The sequence below is a fragment of the Oreochromis niloticus genome, linkage group LG14 (genome assembly GCF_001858045.2).
Source record: "Oreochromis niloticus isolate F11D_XX linkage group LG14, O_niloticus_UMD_NMBU, whole genome shotgun sequence".
Lineage (NCBI taxonomy): Eukaryota > Metazoa > Chordata > Actinopteri > Cichliformes > Cichlidae > Oreochromis > Oreochromis niloticus.
Genome location: NC_031979.2, coordinates 19,061,721 through 19,080,532, shown reverse-complemented (window position 1 = coordinate 19,080,532; position 18,812 = coordinate 19,061,721). Strand labels below are relative to the sequence as shown.

Here is an 18,812-nt window from a genome sequence, read left to right as displayed (position 1 = left end):
TACACGAGAAATCCCAATATTTTACTCCAACTTTAATCTCGGTGTCACACAACTGAACACTCAAGGCACCAAAAAGCTAACCCTCTCACTTCCCCTCACACTGGGTGTGAGTGGAGCCACCTGGTGGTCCACCACAAATCTCCTTTTATACATTTATAAAAAATTATCTTATAAAAAAAACAAGATACTTTTGAGCAAGGATGTATAGCTCGTTTTACAAAGCAGGACACATGTAGCCCAGTTTGATCTGAAGTGTGCCCAACTAGTAAAACTACATGATAAATTGGTAAAAATACAGAAAAAGGTCAATTGCCTACAATGTCCTGTAATTATAAAATGTAAAGTTTTCATCATTTTTTTCTTACTATGGTTTCACTATAATAATTGTTTATCTGTTATTTAATTACTTTGATGCAGTATGAATGGCAGTCAATCAATAGGAAAAGCTGCAAAACTTTTCAAAAAAATGCAAAAACAACCAGCAACTATTCAGAGCTTCATTAAACTGGGAAACAAAAAAAAACAAAACAAAAGTGTGAATTTAATAATGTTGCATCAAAATTTACATGAGGGACAAGCCAGGAAACAAATTGCGCAGTGATCCAAATCACCGGGGAAGACATGCCACTCAGAATATGCTGTTTAAATTGTGAGAGACGGTCCTTCCACAGTCTGGTGAAGCAGTTGAGCAGGACTGAAATCCATTTCCTTCAATAACGCATGGTGCAAAATGAGACAGAGCACCAGAATTAAGAAGGAAACGTAGGCTATATCACATTCAGGATAGCGAATGCTCCTTCTGTACATGAGAAAAAACAATTTCTATTTGATTAAAATAAATCCTTTTAGGATTTTGCTTCTCTTCAATCTCTCTCCAGCCGTCTGTTTTTGATAGCAAATTTGCATTTCTCTCTTTTGTGTTTAATTTCCCCTCATTTTGACTGTCCTCCACCCTAATTGCCTTTTCTCTGCTATATATTGAGCTCAAAAGTGCTATGACAAACCAGAGAATTAGAGTGTGTGGGAGGGTTTGGGTGCATCCATTCAGGTGTGGGTGAAAATGACCGTGAAGGGGTACGTGTATGATTGAATATGGGTTGTGTGTTCCCAGGAGCATGTGCATGCATGTGTGTGTGTCTGTGGACCTTTTTGTGCCAGGATGTGTAGGACTAATCAGAGCATGGAGGATCCTGTAGTGGCAATAATAGTAGCAGAACACAGGACGGTACAGTAATGTCTTTTTCTATCTCAATCTCTCTCTTTCTTCCTCTTTAAATCTTGATTTCAATGTCTGTCAGAGAAATCAACAGGGTAATTACATGCATGATTATGTTGCTCTCTTTCATGCTGTCTTTCTGGTTTTCTTTCAACTTTTTCTAAAATATTCCTGCTTTCCCCTGCTTTGCTCTCCGGGGATATTTTTGAGTAAAAAGTGAGGCTTTGTGCCAGTTTTCTTTTCATGGCGTCAAGGCGGATAATGTAAAAAATAAGGAGATGATATGGAAGAGATTCTGAGACAATACACCATATGTGAGGCAATAAAAAAAGGAAACTAAAAAAGTAATCAAGGAAGGAGATTAAGACAATACAGGGAAATACTGGAGCTCATTTTCCTTTTTTGATGTAATTTGTACATCGTGCTTGAGTATATCTACAGTCTTTTCAAAAATCAAACCATGCACAATGAAATCATGAGATGGCTTCTTCAGTTAGTGCCCGGATTACTTGCTTTGAGAGGCATTTTTACTATTCAAACATAATTTAGACTTTTGTTATGCTTCATAAACAATTACTTCTTATTTTAAGAGTCCTCAGGAATCACTTTAACATCCCACTCAATGTGCTCCCTCCAGGGGCATTGTGATACTTTACAATGTAGAATAATGCCTCTTTAAGTATCTACAAAGGTTTGTTTGAAATATTAGAGCTTTCTCTTCTGTTCCCTTCTCTTCGCTGGTATAATCACTACCTGTTTAGACTATGATTGCCCCTAAATATTGATGAGTACATTACAGCTGTGTAATTAGTTCACTGAACTCATCTGTTTTCGTTGCCAGATAAATCTGCCCTCAAGCTGTTGCACTGGAACACCAGCACATGGAAATGCAGGAAAAACACCCAACTGGGCAGGATTTCTGGGATCTTGGAAGCAAAAAAAAAAAAAAAAAAAAAAAAATTACTACTGAAATTAATACCAAATGAGATAAAGTAGTGAGTTTTAAATTTTAAGGAACTGTTCAATTTCAATCCTTGGCTACTTCTGCTATTACTTGATTTTCTAATTAAAATGATAAAAATAATAATTAATACCTGAGTTTTTACTGTTTTTCACATGTCATCTACATTAAAGAAGCATCTGCTTAACTAAAGCATTTTATTCTGTCAGCACCTGACATTCTTTATACGTTAGTTATCAATAATTAGTTATATAACTGCAACATGTTTTATACAGCAGAGCCACAAAATCATAAAATGACTACATGCAATTACTAAAGAAATTAAGAAAACATCTGCTGTAATCACATGAGACTTCACTGGGTTTAAATCTCGTCTCATTTGATTTTTAGTTTCACTTTCATTTGCCGTTCATTGGACATGAAACTGACCTGTTTAGGCTCAAATAAAACGTTTATTGTTCAGGTTAAAATAGAATCTTAACAACCTTATACTTACATCTTAAACACTTTGAATTCAGGTCTTTTAGTCTCATTAACAGAGTTGTATAAAATCAAACACCTAGCTATGCAGTGTGCTGTAATAGGATATCATCATTGCAATAAGTCAGTCTGGTAAATTTTTTCCCTCGAAGTGTCAGAGAGCGTAAAGTTAGAGAGTTACGGGGTTGCAGAGTGTTAATCAGCATAGTTCGTAAAAGCCATCAACACTTTGCTGATTCAGTCATTTCCGGCTCTCTTCTGGTATGAACATCAGCACAAAATCTGTGTGCTGGGAGCTTCATGGTGTTGGTTTACACGGCTGCAGCTTCTACAGGCAGAGTGTGTAGGTGGCCCAGCACTTTCATACATGTGGTGATGCCTGCTCATTAACATTTTATTTTTTTGCATTAAGTGAAGAATTGTGCACCATCTATAGATGAATTATTTTAATAACACTTACACTGATCACATGTATAGACAGCCAGGATATCGTTTAAAGCTGTTTTGCGTGTTGGTTTTGTTGCCAGACAATACAAGAGACAAACCTTCATAGCAACAGTTGATAAGTAACAGTTTTTTTTTTTTTTTTTTTTTAAATGAAAGGACATTTAATGGTCACTACCTCAACTCCTGGCCACCAGGCTGCTCCGTGAAAGCATTCTTGATAGCATTAATGATATATACTGAGTCTTTATAACCAGAAGAATTGCTTTTCATTTGATGCTCTGTTTAGTCTCCGTTATCCTGCATATCAACTGATATTTTGTGGTGTTCCATTTAAATCCTCAGCACTTTCTTTTTTAAAAAATTTTTAGAGCCTGACCTTCGTGAACAAAGCCCCATCAGTGATGTGCCCTGATCGCGTGAATTTAATTTTCTCTTGACCCACTTGCAAGCCCAAACATGCACTCATCATGCTTACTTGCAAGTACTGACTTCATCTCTTTCAGTGCAACCATCGATTTGTGAGTCATCACCACTTTATTAGCCTTTTCCTCTTTCTGACCACATCTTTCCCCCCCACAGCTCTCTATCTCAGTTGCACAGAGCAAAATACCTTCAACATTACGTAAAGCAAAGAAGAAAGAAATTGTTTTGTTGTCGTGCTCTCTTGTTGCAGCATTTAGGGCATGTATTTCCTGTTAGTTGGTGTTAATCTTGCCTTCATAAAACATGTTAATGCCAGTGTTAATCAGAGCTTCTACTGAATGTGTTTGTGCGAACAACAGGCTGCTAAATGTCAACTGTTACTGGATTATCTGCAGGCTGGAACCCCGTGATAATGATATATGGAGTATGCGTCTCTGTGTGGGTGCTTTGGAAACTGCGCATGCGTGTGTGTGGTTGCAAATGTGCATGCAGTGATTAACACAGGCCATTTCTAGTTTCCTGGCACCCTGAATGAATCCCTTTTGAGTATAAATCCTTTATTCTGCCACTTTTATTAATCGGAGAAAGACAGGGAGAAATAGCAACAGAGGAAGAAAGACTGTGCAAAAGGGGGAAAAAAGATATCAAGGCAGGAAAAAACCCCCACTAAAAAAAAGACAAAACAAGTCTGAGAGATGCACAAAGACACAGAGAGGAAGAGTTTTAGAGGGGTGTATAATCCCTATGGTGTTTTGTTGTCGCTTTTGTCTGCAGGGTAGCAGAATTCTAACTAGGCTTGAACTATCCCAGCTCACACAGCAGCCACTGCAACGGTGTGTCCTGCTGTACTGTTCAAATAAAACCATTTACAGTACATATGTAAAAAATACAAGCATGAAGCAAGTAAGTGATGGCAGGTGAGTAGCTTTTTTCAGTAGCAGAACGGGACTTCTGCCAGAGGAGAAAGCAGGTTTGTGTTTAGCTAGTGAAAGGACATAGAATTTGAGGTTGAATTTAATGGAAGGTTTTTACTATTTATTTTTGGGCTTTTTGCCTTTTTTTGATAGTTGTGCAGTGTAGAGCAGACAGGGAGAGAGCGCAGGGGAGGGCATGCAGCAAAGGGCTACAGTTCAGACTCAAACCCAGGCAGCTGCATTTCAGCCACATGCACATGAGCACCTGCTCAACTAGTGAGCTAAACTGACACCCTCATAGGAGGTTTATGAGCTTGTCTGTGATTGGCAGGTGGCAAAAGGGGTGAGCAACACAGACGTTTCCAGTAAGCGAAGCAGCGGAGAGTGGGCAGACAGGTAAGTGCAGGTAAGCGGAAAATCCGTTAAATCCTTTTTGCAGGTTTGTCCAGCTCTGAAGTGTTGGGAAAGTTATCCTTAGTTAGGATAACAAGCACCTTTCAGCTTGCGTGGGATATTTGAGCCAATGAGTGGTTGCACTGGAAGGCAGAGAGAAAACAAAAGTCGGTAACACCTGTTACACAGGAGCATCAAAACTAGCATCAGACAGCCTGATTGCAGCACACAAGCAAAGACAATCTGGCATGGAATGGAAATGCAAGCTGGTCCATATATACTGCAAATAAATGACTGATGGAGAACAGGTGTGCCAATGAGAAACAAACAGGCTCCGCCCATGGGGAGAGATGGCAGCAAACCAACTTTGATAGCTGCTATTCTGTTATTATGAGAGTGTATGGATTAACAATGGTCTAGATATGCATACTGTAGCATACTGTAGCTCCACTGTTACACCACCACCCACCAAGCTTCAGAGATGGAGGCTAATCTGAGGTGCTTACGCCTTGCTGGGAGAATCTTTGCTCCACCATTGTAAGCATAAATCATTCAGCTTATAAGCTAAATGTTTGTATTTTAATTTGCCAACAAGATGTGTCTGCATGGACTAATTGTCACTTGTCTTTTACACATGCGAGGTAACAATGTTATGTACAAGCAGCTTACTTAACTGAACTGCCGAGTGTCTCACTGGTCTAGCATGCAGAGATTTATTGTTTTAATAACTGACAACCAAAAGTGGCTGAAAGGGACCTTTGTCCTTCTGGAATTAGTTTGACTCTTTGACCTTATTTAACTAAAACAAAAACAGACAGGTGCTTTTGATAAACACATGCTTTTAAGCTCACAGGTGAGAACCTGGTCGGTTTATAGGTAGGAAGGATTTGCAGTCCATTTACTTAATTACATTAAATCTCCACAGAGCAAATTACGTGGCTGATCACACAGTCTGCACCACAGAGGTTTTCTCCCTTCTCCCCATATTAATCACAAGTGCTTTTCTCCCAAAAAGTCTCAGCGTTACAATTCATTATATTGTCACCTTTGAATTGATGTGTTAGAAAAACTTAAATGGGACTGGCTTGGTGAAATTGCACAAAAACAGGATGTCTATGTTAATCACAAAATATTCCACTTCTTAGGGAAACTCCCCTCCTGGCAACTCTAACCTAACCTGATAATAATTGTTTCTATCAATATCACATTAGCATTATCACTAGGGCCCAACTAAATGGTATAATTGGAACTTCTCTACCTCACTTTTGAGATTTGAATCTTGTTGGAGATAAAAGGTAATGAACTTTTTTGTTTATCATTTTTCTCATAAAACTTCCATGTCTCCCTGACACACACATGCATACACACACTTTAAAAAGTTTGTAGATAAAATCACATCATTCTAATCTAGAGATGAGCAACCTGTGAGTGAAAGAAGGCAATGCAGACCTATTTGAGAGCCTCAAATCATTCATTTAGATCAGCAAACTGCAGAGCACAGTCAGTGCATAAAAGCTCATGTTTCTGCCCTTCAGTACAGTATACTGCAAAATGTGGCTAAATCCAAGACTGCTTTGGTGTAACACCAACTGCTGACTTCATCACTGCAGGAAGTGTTCATTGATCCGACATCTGATTTGTCGATGCGGCTGCAGTTTTAGTCAAAGACCTTGGCTGCATTTTTGATTGAAACATTGAAAAGGTGTACCCACTGCAATGTCAACGTCTTGCCACATCCTAACTGTGTGAAATAGATTTTTTTTTGTTGCCTCAATCAAGACGAAATGGTGGTCAAAGCTCAGCATTGAAGAATGAGCTAAGAATAGCAGTCTCACAGCTGCTGCCCAGCTTTCAGAGGATCTCCAGCACAAAGGAAGCCCACACCATCCTCTGAAAAGACTGCAGAATAAGAGATGTAGTTGTTATGGAGAAACAATTAGATGAAAGTTTTCATAACTTTAAAAACATTGATATGTTCAGGAATACGCAATTAAAGACATAGGGAAAGAATTTAAATTATTACTAAGCATTTTTTAATTAAAAATAATAAATAAAAGACTGAGCCACAGGACCTCAATGGCCAAAGGAGACACAGACACTTTGGCCCTTTTACTAACACCACACCCATCTTCTGACTCAACCTCTAATTTGATCTCAACTACATCCAAAGTTCTGCAGCTTTATCTTACACAGCTGATGAAATCTATCTATAGAACGAGCACAGGCAGACCGACAGTTCTCTGCTAAAGTCTAAGCCACTGTTAAGCCACTTAACACTGACCTATGAATCATTCAAGCATTCAAGTACCTAACTCAAGGGATGTTGTCCGTACATGTAACAGACAACTTAGCTAAGAACTGAAGAAGAAGTTTTAAATTGTATCTAGTAATTTTGTTACTTGCAAAAACACATAATTTGCTCCCATTTCCTGGCTTGAATCTACAAAAAAGGCAAAAATAACATAGTTTGACAGGAAAAAAACATTTTTGCACCAACAAGGTGATTCTCAAAGGGCTGTTAGCTGAAAACCTGGCATATGTAGGCATGGTGCGCAGAGTGTCCTTAAAAGTTCAGAGCAAACTGGATAAGTGGAGGACAGTAAAAGTGGTCTAAGTGGAAGTGCGTCTGTCAAGATAGAAAGGGAAAAAGTGTGTGCGTGCCAAAATGTGTCAACAGGTGTAATGGGAAAGTTTAGATTCAAATTGCCATCAATTTGTATGGAGGAGCTCAGGTAAGCGGTACAACAGTGTGTGTCTACAGTCATCTGTAAAACAGATGGAGGCTCTGTCATTGTTTAGGACTTGTCAAAAAAGATGTAATTTTGAATACAGAAAAGTACCATTTGATCCACCGTGCAATACCATCTGGAAAGTGTCTGATTGGTAAGCGCGTCACTTTTCAGCATGACGAGTCTAAATACACTGCCAATTCAGTAAAAGCATACCTGGATAAAAAACACAAAAGAACTATCAGTTATGGATTGGTCTCCTCAAAGGCCAGACCTCAACATTATTGAAGCAGCTTGTGATGATGTTGACAGCAAACAGAACAGAAAATCTAGAAAGGAGCTTTGAATGTCCTTCACGACTTTAGTGCAATGCTGTACATAAAACTAAACCATTTTCCAATTTTTTAAAAAGCAACTTTAAAAGAAAAGAAGAAAAGAAGGTTAAATAACAATCACATTACTAATGTATTACAGATCAAATTATTTTCAGATTTCTTGGAAAACAACATTTTTTGGCTTATGAAATATAACATATACTCAATTTATCACTAATAACAACCCACAGTTGAAAGAAGTTGACCTTTGAATTGCCATTCTGCAGAAACAGCTACAGAAAGCACCAAAAGAAGAATGACTCGACCTGGATTCAGTCATCTTCAAGACAGCTGAAAGGAAAAAGGATAGAATATTATAGAGATATGATTTGATCATTCTTTTATTCACCCTCAGCTGTAAGCATGCATATTTGCCACCCAGTGTGCTGCCTACAGTCAGTGTGAAAGGGTTTACCTTTCCTTGAAACATTCAGCTCAGTGCAGCGCAGCCACTGGAAAACTATCTACATATTTTGTACTTATTGCTATACCATTTTAGACTAGGTAAGTATGCTTTACATTTTTTTACAGAGTGCAAAGGCATTTGCTTCTTTGGGATGTTGAAAAGAAAATGTAGAATGTTTAAGTCTAGTCAGCTTTAGACGAAAAAAGTGGTACAGGTGTAGTCATCAGAAATAATAGCCCAGCAAGAACTGACTGTAGATGATGATTAAGTCAAGTGAAGTTAGGTTTTAGAGGTCCTTCATTAGTCACTTTGGACGGACCTCTCAGAAACTACCTCATTAAAATGTTTCTTTCTGTGTGAAGTTATGGTCAAAAAGTTTTGACAATGAGACACAAGTGGCAAAAAAGTTTGTGTTTCTTAAACTTTGCAGCTTTTTTTCTCTTTTTTTTTTTTTTTTTTTACATGTTTCTATGATAAAGTAAAGACCAATCAAAACACATTTCATCAAATGGTGACTATATAAATTCTAGATTTTTTTTGTCATAGATTTAATATAGTGTCACTTGAATTCCTTCCTTGCTATGCCCACCTATTGTAAGTACAAAGTCCCATGCACACCACTTCCAGATGCCCATATCTAGCAAATCAACTTAAAATAAATAAATAAAACTGGTGGATCGACTAGTGAATGCTGAACTTTAAATGCCATTGCTGAATCTGTCATTCTGTCTTTCAGGTTGAGTGCTACATAACCTGCCTCATCGCTGATCACCACCATGATAAGGTCTCTGTATTATCCCACGGGAGAGTCACAAAAGAAGGTATGTTTCCATCAAAGGTTGCACAGTCCATTCAACTCCAGATTTTAAGGGCATAGATTTTAAACAAGTTTAATCATAATTATGAGTCCACAGGAAACATTGTTAGACTTACGGCTGACCTCTCTTTATTAAAATATGTGTTTTTTAAATGCACGATTATGTTAATTTACAATCTCTAAGAAATGCTTGAAATTTCATCATTGACTAGTTCCAACAATAATCACAAGCTTGTCTCCCTTTTATGCCAGGTTGGCTATCGGAGCTCTGCAGTTACCACCTACTGTTATTGTTAAATGTGAATGTGAGCCTGTGTTTAAAGATTCTGCAAAGCAATTCGGTAATATCAAGGAACTGCACAAAAGATCCCGAAGATCTCAGTGCAGTATTAATGCAGTGTTCTTACAGGCAGCAGAGTTCTACTTTGAACTGCAGTGGTGATTACGTGATTCATAAAGATCTATAAAACTGACAATAATTCAGTTTTAAACAGTATGTTAAAGTGGAAATGAAACACTACATATATTAAGCCTAATTTACACCATGGCGCTTTACTGTAAAAAAAAAGGTCACAAATTTAACACCGTCTGTGGAACTCAATTTAAAATATAAGCGTTTTAAGTTACAGTTTTTAGAGCATGTTTAATGTCATCTTGTCAAAGTGAAGAACATGAAGTCACTAGTTTGGTAGTCCTACATTCAGTTATGTTAGCTAACTACTGACAGAACCAAAAACTAAATAATATTGAAAACAAGGAGATTAAAATGGAAAAGACTTATGAAAAGACTGTCCACTTTCACTCTTTGTCTCTTAGTCCACTGAAACAGGTCTGTTGGCTGTAATTCTTGGGTTTGTAGAACAGTTTATGAATGCTGGCTGCTGTCCCCTCTGTGTTTTCCTTGTCGTGTCAGATGTATGGAAAAAGTTTAAGAGCATATGTCTACAAGATGTGTCAATCACTATTTCATGCAATTTGTTATTTAATCCCCAGTTATATCAGGATTAAGTCTTCCTTTCCCCCAAGCACACCCAACCAGTTAACAACATAATATTATATAGCATATAATAGGCTACTGCCAGTGTTGGGTATGACATGTTATAGTAACGTATTACTGTGATCACTTGACATTTGTCAGTAACATATTACTGTACTAAATTTAGTAGTTACATTACAGTTACACTTATGTTGTTACTACAAAGGTTCTTCAGTTGTCTTCCTGCACACTTGCGCTACAATCAGCTAATTTTAGTTCATGTGTGTGAGGAGTAAAATGGTGGAGCAATACAGCTACTGAGGATTGGAGATAAGGACAAGAGCGCAAAGCTAAATTGGAAGCTAAAAATGCTAACAGCTCTTTGTTTCTTTGCAAGCATGTGCACAGACAGCATGCTAACGCTAGTGCTAACCCAGTGTGATTTTAAAGCTGAGTGCATGCACATGCCAGCTCAGCAGTCAGAGACTCATTCTTCTGCACTTCACTTCTTCCACACTTCACTTCTGCAGGTAACAAAAGCAGCGATGAGCAGTCAGGCTTGTAGCCTCCGTTTCTACCTGTTAATGTTTGTAGCGTAGAATCACTGTGGCGATCACTTTGAAGTCTCTGGTCTGGTTTTTGTCTTTGTGTTATCAGCTTTGTGTTCATACATAAATACTAAGAGAAAGATTATACTGTATGTGTGTCCTCATTAGGATATGGATTTGTGTTGGTGTGTTGTTAATCGGTAACTACTGCATGATGATGTGTTTACTTTAATGCCTCATTTGTTGAACTTAGTTGGACAAGCAGAAGAAAACAAATGGATGGATTGATGGAAAATGTTGTAAAAATGTCTATTTTTTAAATTTCTCACTTCTTACCAAAGTGAGAAAAAATGAAGCCCAAAGGTACATTGAAAGTACGACACCTAGTCAGTCTGGATTTAATCCAACTGAGATGCTTTGGCCGGACCTTAAACAAGAAATCCTGCTCTAAAGCCCTCCAGTGTAGCTGAATCAAAATTCTGCAAAGAAAAGTGGGAAGAAATTCCTCCACAGTGATGTGAAACACTCACTGAAAGTTATCACATGACTGCAGTTCTTGCCGCCAAGGGTGGAACAACCAGTTATTAGGTTTGAGGGGGGGGGGAGTTATTAGGGCCAGGTAGATTTGGATAGCTTTTTTACCTCGATAAATGAAATTATTGCATTTTGTTTACACTCAGGTTATTTTTGTCCAATATTAAAATTTGATGATCTCAAACACTTATGCAAGAAAATAGGTAATCGAGAATAAGGCAAATACTTTTTCAATGTACTGTATAATAATAGCCATATTATATATAGCCATACAAAAGCCGTCTTTCTGATTTTTTTTTTTATACATGACACCATCTCAGAATGGGCTTAAAACCAGATTTAATTTTTCAGAAAGTCTGCATCATGAACTGGATGAATGGAGTTTGAAAAACAGATAAAAAGTGTTTAGACAACATAATCATTACATTTGACCGTTTGTCCATTTTTCTTTTTCTTTTTTGTAAATGGCTTCGATGGGGTGTTGTTATTGCAAGAAAAGAATATATCTTTTAGGTATTTTCAGCTCCCTGATCAGCATGACCAGGTTTACAATGACAGTTTCCTACTGGGAAAAGTGATTACATGAGGGTAGAGGTGACACTCAGATTAATCAGTTATTAACATGCATTATTCAGACTTTACAAACATACCTAAAAAAAATAAAATGAATATGTGCATATCTGTTATGGTTGATTGTATGTGTTAAAACTGCATTTTGAATAAATATAAAAACAAATTTGAGTTGCAGAAACCGCACCGTCTCCTCCTCGTTCCCTATCCCTATCTTCTGCCATTTTTCATTGTTCTTCCTTTTCCTTGCGCCTGCTTTCCCCACGTCTTCCTTCCAGTTAATGTGGATTTCTCTATCCTCTTCTGCTGTCAGCTGTCTCCTTCACCTCCTGCTGTCTACCTCCCTGGCTGTCAGTCATGTCATTTCCCTTGAGGCACAGTTGATTTATATAGAGACAATTCAAGACAACAGACAATAAAACAATAATGTCATAAAATCAGGCCTGGAGATCAACACAGGGTTTCTCTTGGGAATGAAAAAGAAAGAAAGAGATAAATAAAGATCAGCATATGCTGACAAAAAGAGGGGTAAATGAGGAGAAAGACTCAGAGGGTGGAGGAAAAATGAGATACAGAGGTGAATGAGGTAGAAAAATAAGGGAAGAGGAAACAATAATAAAAAGATGAGTTTAAATTGGTTTAGAAAATTGATTATTTTACACACATTGTTGAAACTCTGACACTCACATTTGTGTTATAGGCTGTCATAGTCAATTGTTCTGATCTGCTGTAATCATATCAAACCTATTTGTCCTTTTCAGTCATTTGGAGGGTACAAAGATCAAATATTTATTCCAAACTAGAAACAGAAGGCAAAATAGTTCACAGTCAAAAAGACTTGTTTTCCCCCATCAATATGTGAATTTACATCAGACTGAAAAAACCCCCCCAGCAAAAAGTGTGAATAATGTTTCAGGAGTCAGAAGTCAGTTTTCATAAATATGTGACAGCTGTTCCTTTCCAAACTGTTTGAAATGAGCCTACACATAATGAATACAGAGAAATATATAATGCGATAATTTTATGCTGTAGCTCAGTAGTTCAGCGGAGATGTTTCATTGTAATGATGAATAATTTGTAAAATGTGTGATTTTGAAGTTAAAGCTGTAGTTATAACTTCAAACGGTTGGCAAATTTCTGCTGTCAGTTTAGTTTCAGTTCAATTTTTATTTATTTATTTTTTTGCACAAGCTTTTACTCTGAGACATTTTCCATACACTTTATGTCTTTCAGTAGATTTCATCCAAAGTTAGCAAGAAGTGAAAAATACTGAAAAATACTTAAAGAGGCTCAAATAAATCAGTAGACATGATCACTATAGAAATCGCAGTAATTAACAAGTTTGTCTACATTTTTCTTCTGTAAATTAAGTAAATGAAAAAAACGTTTTCAGGAAGCTGATGTGGGTATGTGTGTTTGAGGATGCACACCGATGACTCAGCAGCAGTCCTTCTAATGAACACCGCTGAGTGGTCTGCGACTTGTAGGTGGAGACTTGTCACATCAGCCTAGAGAGCTGGAAGGTTTTGGTCAGTTTGACGTGGGAGCTGATATTTTGTTTCACAGTGAAATTGGTGAAATTGTTGATGCGCACATGCTGTGGGTCACAGTGAGCCTTCTAGGGAGCGATCTGAAAGTGGCAGCAGCAGTGGAAGTGGTACACATGTGTGAAAATAGATGGAATTATGGACAAGGGGTTTGTTTTTTATGAATGGAGTTGCAAAACTTTGGAATTGTTGTAATTGTAACTGTTGTAACTGTTTAGCATGAGTGTGTGTTGAATATTTCCGGAAGGTTCCTTGTATTTTTATTGCAACACAGCTCTCAGCAGAAAGCCTCACCAGGGAAACGCACATACTATCCATCAGCTACATTATACCTTTGTTTGCACATTTCTTTCCCACCGAAGTTAAACAACTAACTTGAAGTCTTATTTGGTTAATGTGTGGTTTCCAACTTTATATCTGCAGTGTTTCTCCCATAAGTCCAAAACTTCAGCAATAGAGCAAATAAATTTTAAGGGAATAGCAGAAGTGAACCAGAGTCATTTGTTAACACTATTTTGGTGTTGACAGAGCAGGAATGCAGTGCTTTTATTTTATGTTTTTAACCACCAGACACTAATTTTTCAACATAAATTGGATGATAAGGTTTTGCAGGCTTTTGTTGGCTAATATTTGGACTATTAGTGTCAATCATCTGTGCTCAAACCTTGTACATCATGATGTAAATTTGCTGAACAGCCTGCTTGCTAACTCAAGCAAAGCTCATAAATCAGGTCTCATAAATCTAATCTTGTGCACCACGAAAACAGGCCATTTATCAGTGGAAAAGCTCAGAGACTTACATAACATGTATTATTACCATGATTACAAAGAGCAAAGGAAAGAGGAAGAAAAGGCAAGAAAGGAAGCAGGTCGACAAATAATCATCCATCATCTGTATTTTCCAGCAGACAGTGCTGATTAAATAAAGGTTTACATGTATTTAAAAAGAAAATGCTGTTAAACACCCTAATTGTGGCGGGCATGATTAACACCTGACAGTTTAAGGATTGTGAGTTCTTGTCTCTGTGTGCGTCCAGGCTGGTTGTGTGCGTGTGAAAGAGAAATTGTGTGTGCCCTGCGGAAAATATGTGAGTGCAAGCTGTGCAGCTGAAGGTCACTCTGAATAGAACCAGATAAATGAACTGGAGACACCAACAAGCTTATTACTGTAGAAAGCGTACCCACACAGCACATACACTGATACAGCACACACTTGCACACTCTGCAGACTTATTACAGCTACTGTAGTGACATGAATTGCTCCTCCTCTGATTTCCTCTCCCTGCCGCTTTATAAATCTTACTTTAGCAACTGGGGAAAGGGTTTACAAATTCTAGCTGTAGCTAGAAGTCCCATAAACATTATATCAGTTACAGTTCCTCTCTAAAAAAATGTATAAAATAAAATAGCCTCAATTGTTGCTGACACTTACATCCACTGGTGCAGAGGTGCTAGAAATAAAGATACTATTTGTGACGCAGCACAGGAAAAGCAAAAGATGCAGACTGAGATCAAGCAGACTTTCCAATGTTTCCAATGTTTGTTATCTTATCTTCACTGTTGGCAAATATCTCTCAAAACTATGTTGTTTATAGTGAAGTTTATTGAACAATTTTGATGCCTAAACTGCAAATAAACAGTGCAGTATTTTTCCCATAAGACCTCTCAGCTACAGGGAAAACCTGCCCCCCTGCTCAGCATTGCCACAAATGCTAAGAGGTGCAGCCTCGCCAGTCAGCCAGTGAAATTTGTCCCCTGGGAGATGCCGGTGACTTTTTCCTTCTTTAGCCTTTGGCAATAATGTTGAGAGGATTGTGTTCTATTGACAGTTTCTTGTGAACCTGGTGGACTTTTTAGCAGAAGTTTAATCACTTACAAATGTGAAGTGATCATCTATGTCTTTGTGTTGTTACTAAACCACAGTAATTCAAGGAACAATTTCACATCTTCAAGCTAAAATTTTACAGAAAATAAAGAAAGGTAGAGATTCTGCATGTTAATTTAGAATTTTTGAACTCTTAGGAAACATTAAAAAAAAGTAAAAAAAAAAAAAAAGAAATCTTGCCATTCTCATGTTTAAGATTCAGTATCTCCATTGATTGAGACTATGACAAAAAGTAAGATTTTTTTCCCATAACTTTTGGTAAACCGTACCAAGATCTGAGGATGTACTTCACATCAAGCAGCCGACATTGACCCGTGCAATGCTGTAGATGTTGTCCGTTCGCACAGAGAAAATGTGTCGGGTCTTTGAGACGTATTCCTTGCACCTGCCTAAAACTGTCAAACTGACAGCAGTAAGTTTGTGAATTCTGTAGAGCAGAAACACAGCGAGGGACCTAACAGAAAGTGGCTGTCTGGATTTAGAGTGCGAAACGTCTGGTTCAGCGGAACTTTTTCTCATTGGTATTCACACTTGTAATTGACAGACTGTTGGCCGAGCTAGAAAGAAACGCTGCTCATGTCAGAATGTTCAGGAGGGGGTTATTTTAACAAACATTCGCTCCACACGGGGGTACTGAGGTTACACTTCAAGGACACGAAAAAGAAGCAAAGAGGGCCCTAGAGAAGTTTAAACCATGATTACTTTCTCACCTCCGCACCCCTGATCAACTTCTGCAGATGCAGCACGATTTTAGTTCTTGACTTATTTCAAAAGTGATACTACTTCACTGCAAACTGTACTGTTTGCATGAGTATGACTGCATGGAGAATATCCAATATTGTCACGATGCTAATTAGAAAAATATCCCCTGCTTACGCTATATATTACTTGAGCCCCTCTGATGAATAGTCCAGAGTAAATGATAGCAGCATACAGTATACTGGATGTGATCTTGACTGTATGTCACTGTTCACTTATTCCACCAGCTTACTCCGTCCATGATAGGCCGATTTCAGAGAACTGAAATAGCTCTCAGCATGGAAGCAAGGGGACATGGCAAGCTGACATCGGTGAAAATTAGAGTCATGAGCTGCCTTTTTTTATAGGGTGTAATGCATGTGAATTTAATACAGTGGCCTAGATCTCACTGCCCTTCTTAGGAAGCCGCTAAAAAAAAAAGCAGTGATACAAACAGAAGCCCATACTGGCTTTTGACCCGTTAAAAAGGGTAATTATAGTAATTATGAAACACTGTATTGTAATAATAAATATTTTTCAACCTCCAGCAATAGACACAGCTCTATAGCCTCTGCTTATTTACTTAGATGTGGGTTTGGCTTGTTCTAAGTTCCCTTTGAGGAAACAAAAAACTCTTTGAACTTTACTTTACTTGTCATGTCTGAAAGATAATCTTGTTAAGGGAAAGAAAAAATCACTCACTTTATAATTCTAAATCTAGTTCACTGAATGCAAAGGAGGCCACCGTTTCTGGGAACACGACGATCTGGATTCTCCTGTCTTTTCATTCAGTCTCATTGTGCCATATCTTGGCTTTCACACAACCCTTCATGGCCACGTCCCAACAACCAGATTATGGGAAAGATTAAACAACATTTCTCACAGATCTGATAAGTGGATACGTCATGCTTATTTTCTGTTCTGTGTTGTTTTGGGAAACAGGAACAGAAATGAAAAACAAATAAAACATTCGATTTTGTAATGAAATTCAGATATGATAATTTAAAGCAACAGAACACGAAACATTAAAATCTTGCATTTAATTCTAAATCTAGGGTGTGTAAGTCAGTTTTCTGGGACGACAAAACTTGTTTGTGCGTGTTTCCATGTGTGTGAGACAGCAAGTAAATCCTGGGTAGCCAGACATGCGTCACTCCATGCTGAGAGCCTGGAGGAAATAACAGGGTGTTAGGGTGTAGGAGGGTTATCTTGCTTTTACTTTCTTCTCCCCTCACACATAATTTTCTTTCTTACTTCCTCTGTCTTTTTTTCTGACCACAGGCCCTCCTCTCATTTCCTCCCACTTGCATTTAAGAAAGAAAGCATCTTAGAAGAAGCCATCTTCCTTTTCAGACCCCTAATCCCCTGTCAATTCATCTTCTTTTCTCCAATACTCTCTCATTCACCAGACACTGAAATGTCAAACACATGATTATCTGAACTGCTCTCCTTTATCTCCCCCACCGCTTGCCCTTCCCCTCCATCTTTTTCTTCCCTCCATCCTCGTTTCCAGTTTCTGGTTAGGATGATTTCTTAATTAAACCCCGAAAATAAACTTGCAGTTTTTGTCAGTCTCCATGCCAGTTTCCTCATGTGAATAAGTGTTTACACTTATTTGTTAATTGGAATCAGTCCATTAATAAAGCAGATATAGTTTTGAAGTGGGTGTTGAAAACTAGGTCATACAAATTTAAACACAGCATTAAACTGATGCAATTTTTGCACCCTTAGAGTTGAACTAGATTGATTTTGTGTGTGTGTGTGTGTGTGTGTGTGTGTGTGTGTGTGTGAGACTGTTAGGAGCGAAAGGTGCTTGGCTTTTATGTGAGTGGTCCAAAAACATGAGTAATGACTTGATTGAGAACAAAAATATTTTGGTAATATGAATGTGAAGTCAAGCCACAAGATTGTGTTTAAATCTGGACAGAATTGAATTTGATATAATTTGATAACTTCTGAACAAGGAAAGTCTTTAAAGAAATAATTGTTAATGGAAATAACTGGATTTGTGATATGATAATATATACATACACACTTAAATCATTTGATAATTTGTGCTGAAAGTTCGACACTGTCTTTTAACTTGAGAAGACCTTTAACTTTCTTGTTAGTGATCATGGGTGATAAGTGGTAGTTTCTTTTCATCAGCATGAAAACGATTTGTTTCAAAACTGATTTTGGAATAAATAAAACTGGAACATTAAGCTTCCCAAAGCACTCAAATATATCAGCAATCTGTGGGCTACACTTAAAAGCCGGGTCAATGCAAGGAAACCAACCAATTTAAATGAACTGTACCAATACTGCTAAAAAGAGTGGTCAAATGTACAGCCAGAATCATGTCCGAAGCTTGTTGATGTCTACCAAAAGCATTTAAACAAATATTTATGTATGTATATATTTGTATATATGTATTTGTATATTTCTGACTCTGTGTCGATTAAAGAAAAGAAAATGTATGCTGTACAATCATTCCATCCTTGAACAGTTCAAAAAGTCATTAAAAGCCCAAAATTACCATGATATTGCTGCCCATGATGACTGTATGGAAATCTGTATATCCTGTATATCCTACCATAGAGTTACAATGAAAGTAAATACAATCTAACTGAAAAATGTGTTAATTTATCTATCTTTAGAGCTACAGTGGGCTGAACTTAGAATATCGAAGCAACTTCATTTTTCCCTTTTGTCAATAATCAACAGGAGATCACTGCTTTGAATGAGACTGTTTTTTAGTGTTTCTGTGGAAACCATTAAGTAATAGTGGAGATGACTTTGATGTGGGTTATCAGAGACATTATAGGGGGAAAACATGAAAAAAAGAAAAATCTGCTTGAGAAGTCTGGAACGC

The 18,812-nt window shown here is 37.6% G+C and overlaps 1 long non-coding RNA gene across 1 annotated transcript; it reads left to right on the top strand.

The window, feature by feature from the left end:
• Positions 1–5,162: 5,162 nt before the first annotated feature.
• Positions 5,163–11,639, top strand: LOC102082514 (uncharacterized). Its single transcript, XR_269836.4, has 3 exons — positions 5,163–5,371; positions 9,080–9,164; positions 9,413–11,639. It is a non-coding gene; the product is annotated as an uncharacterized LOC102082514 (long non-coding RNA).
• Positions 11,640–18,812: the final 7,173 nt, after the last annotated feature.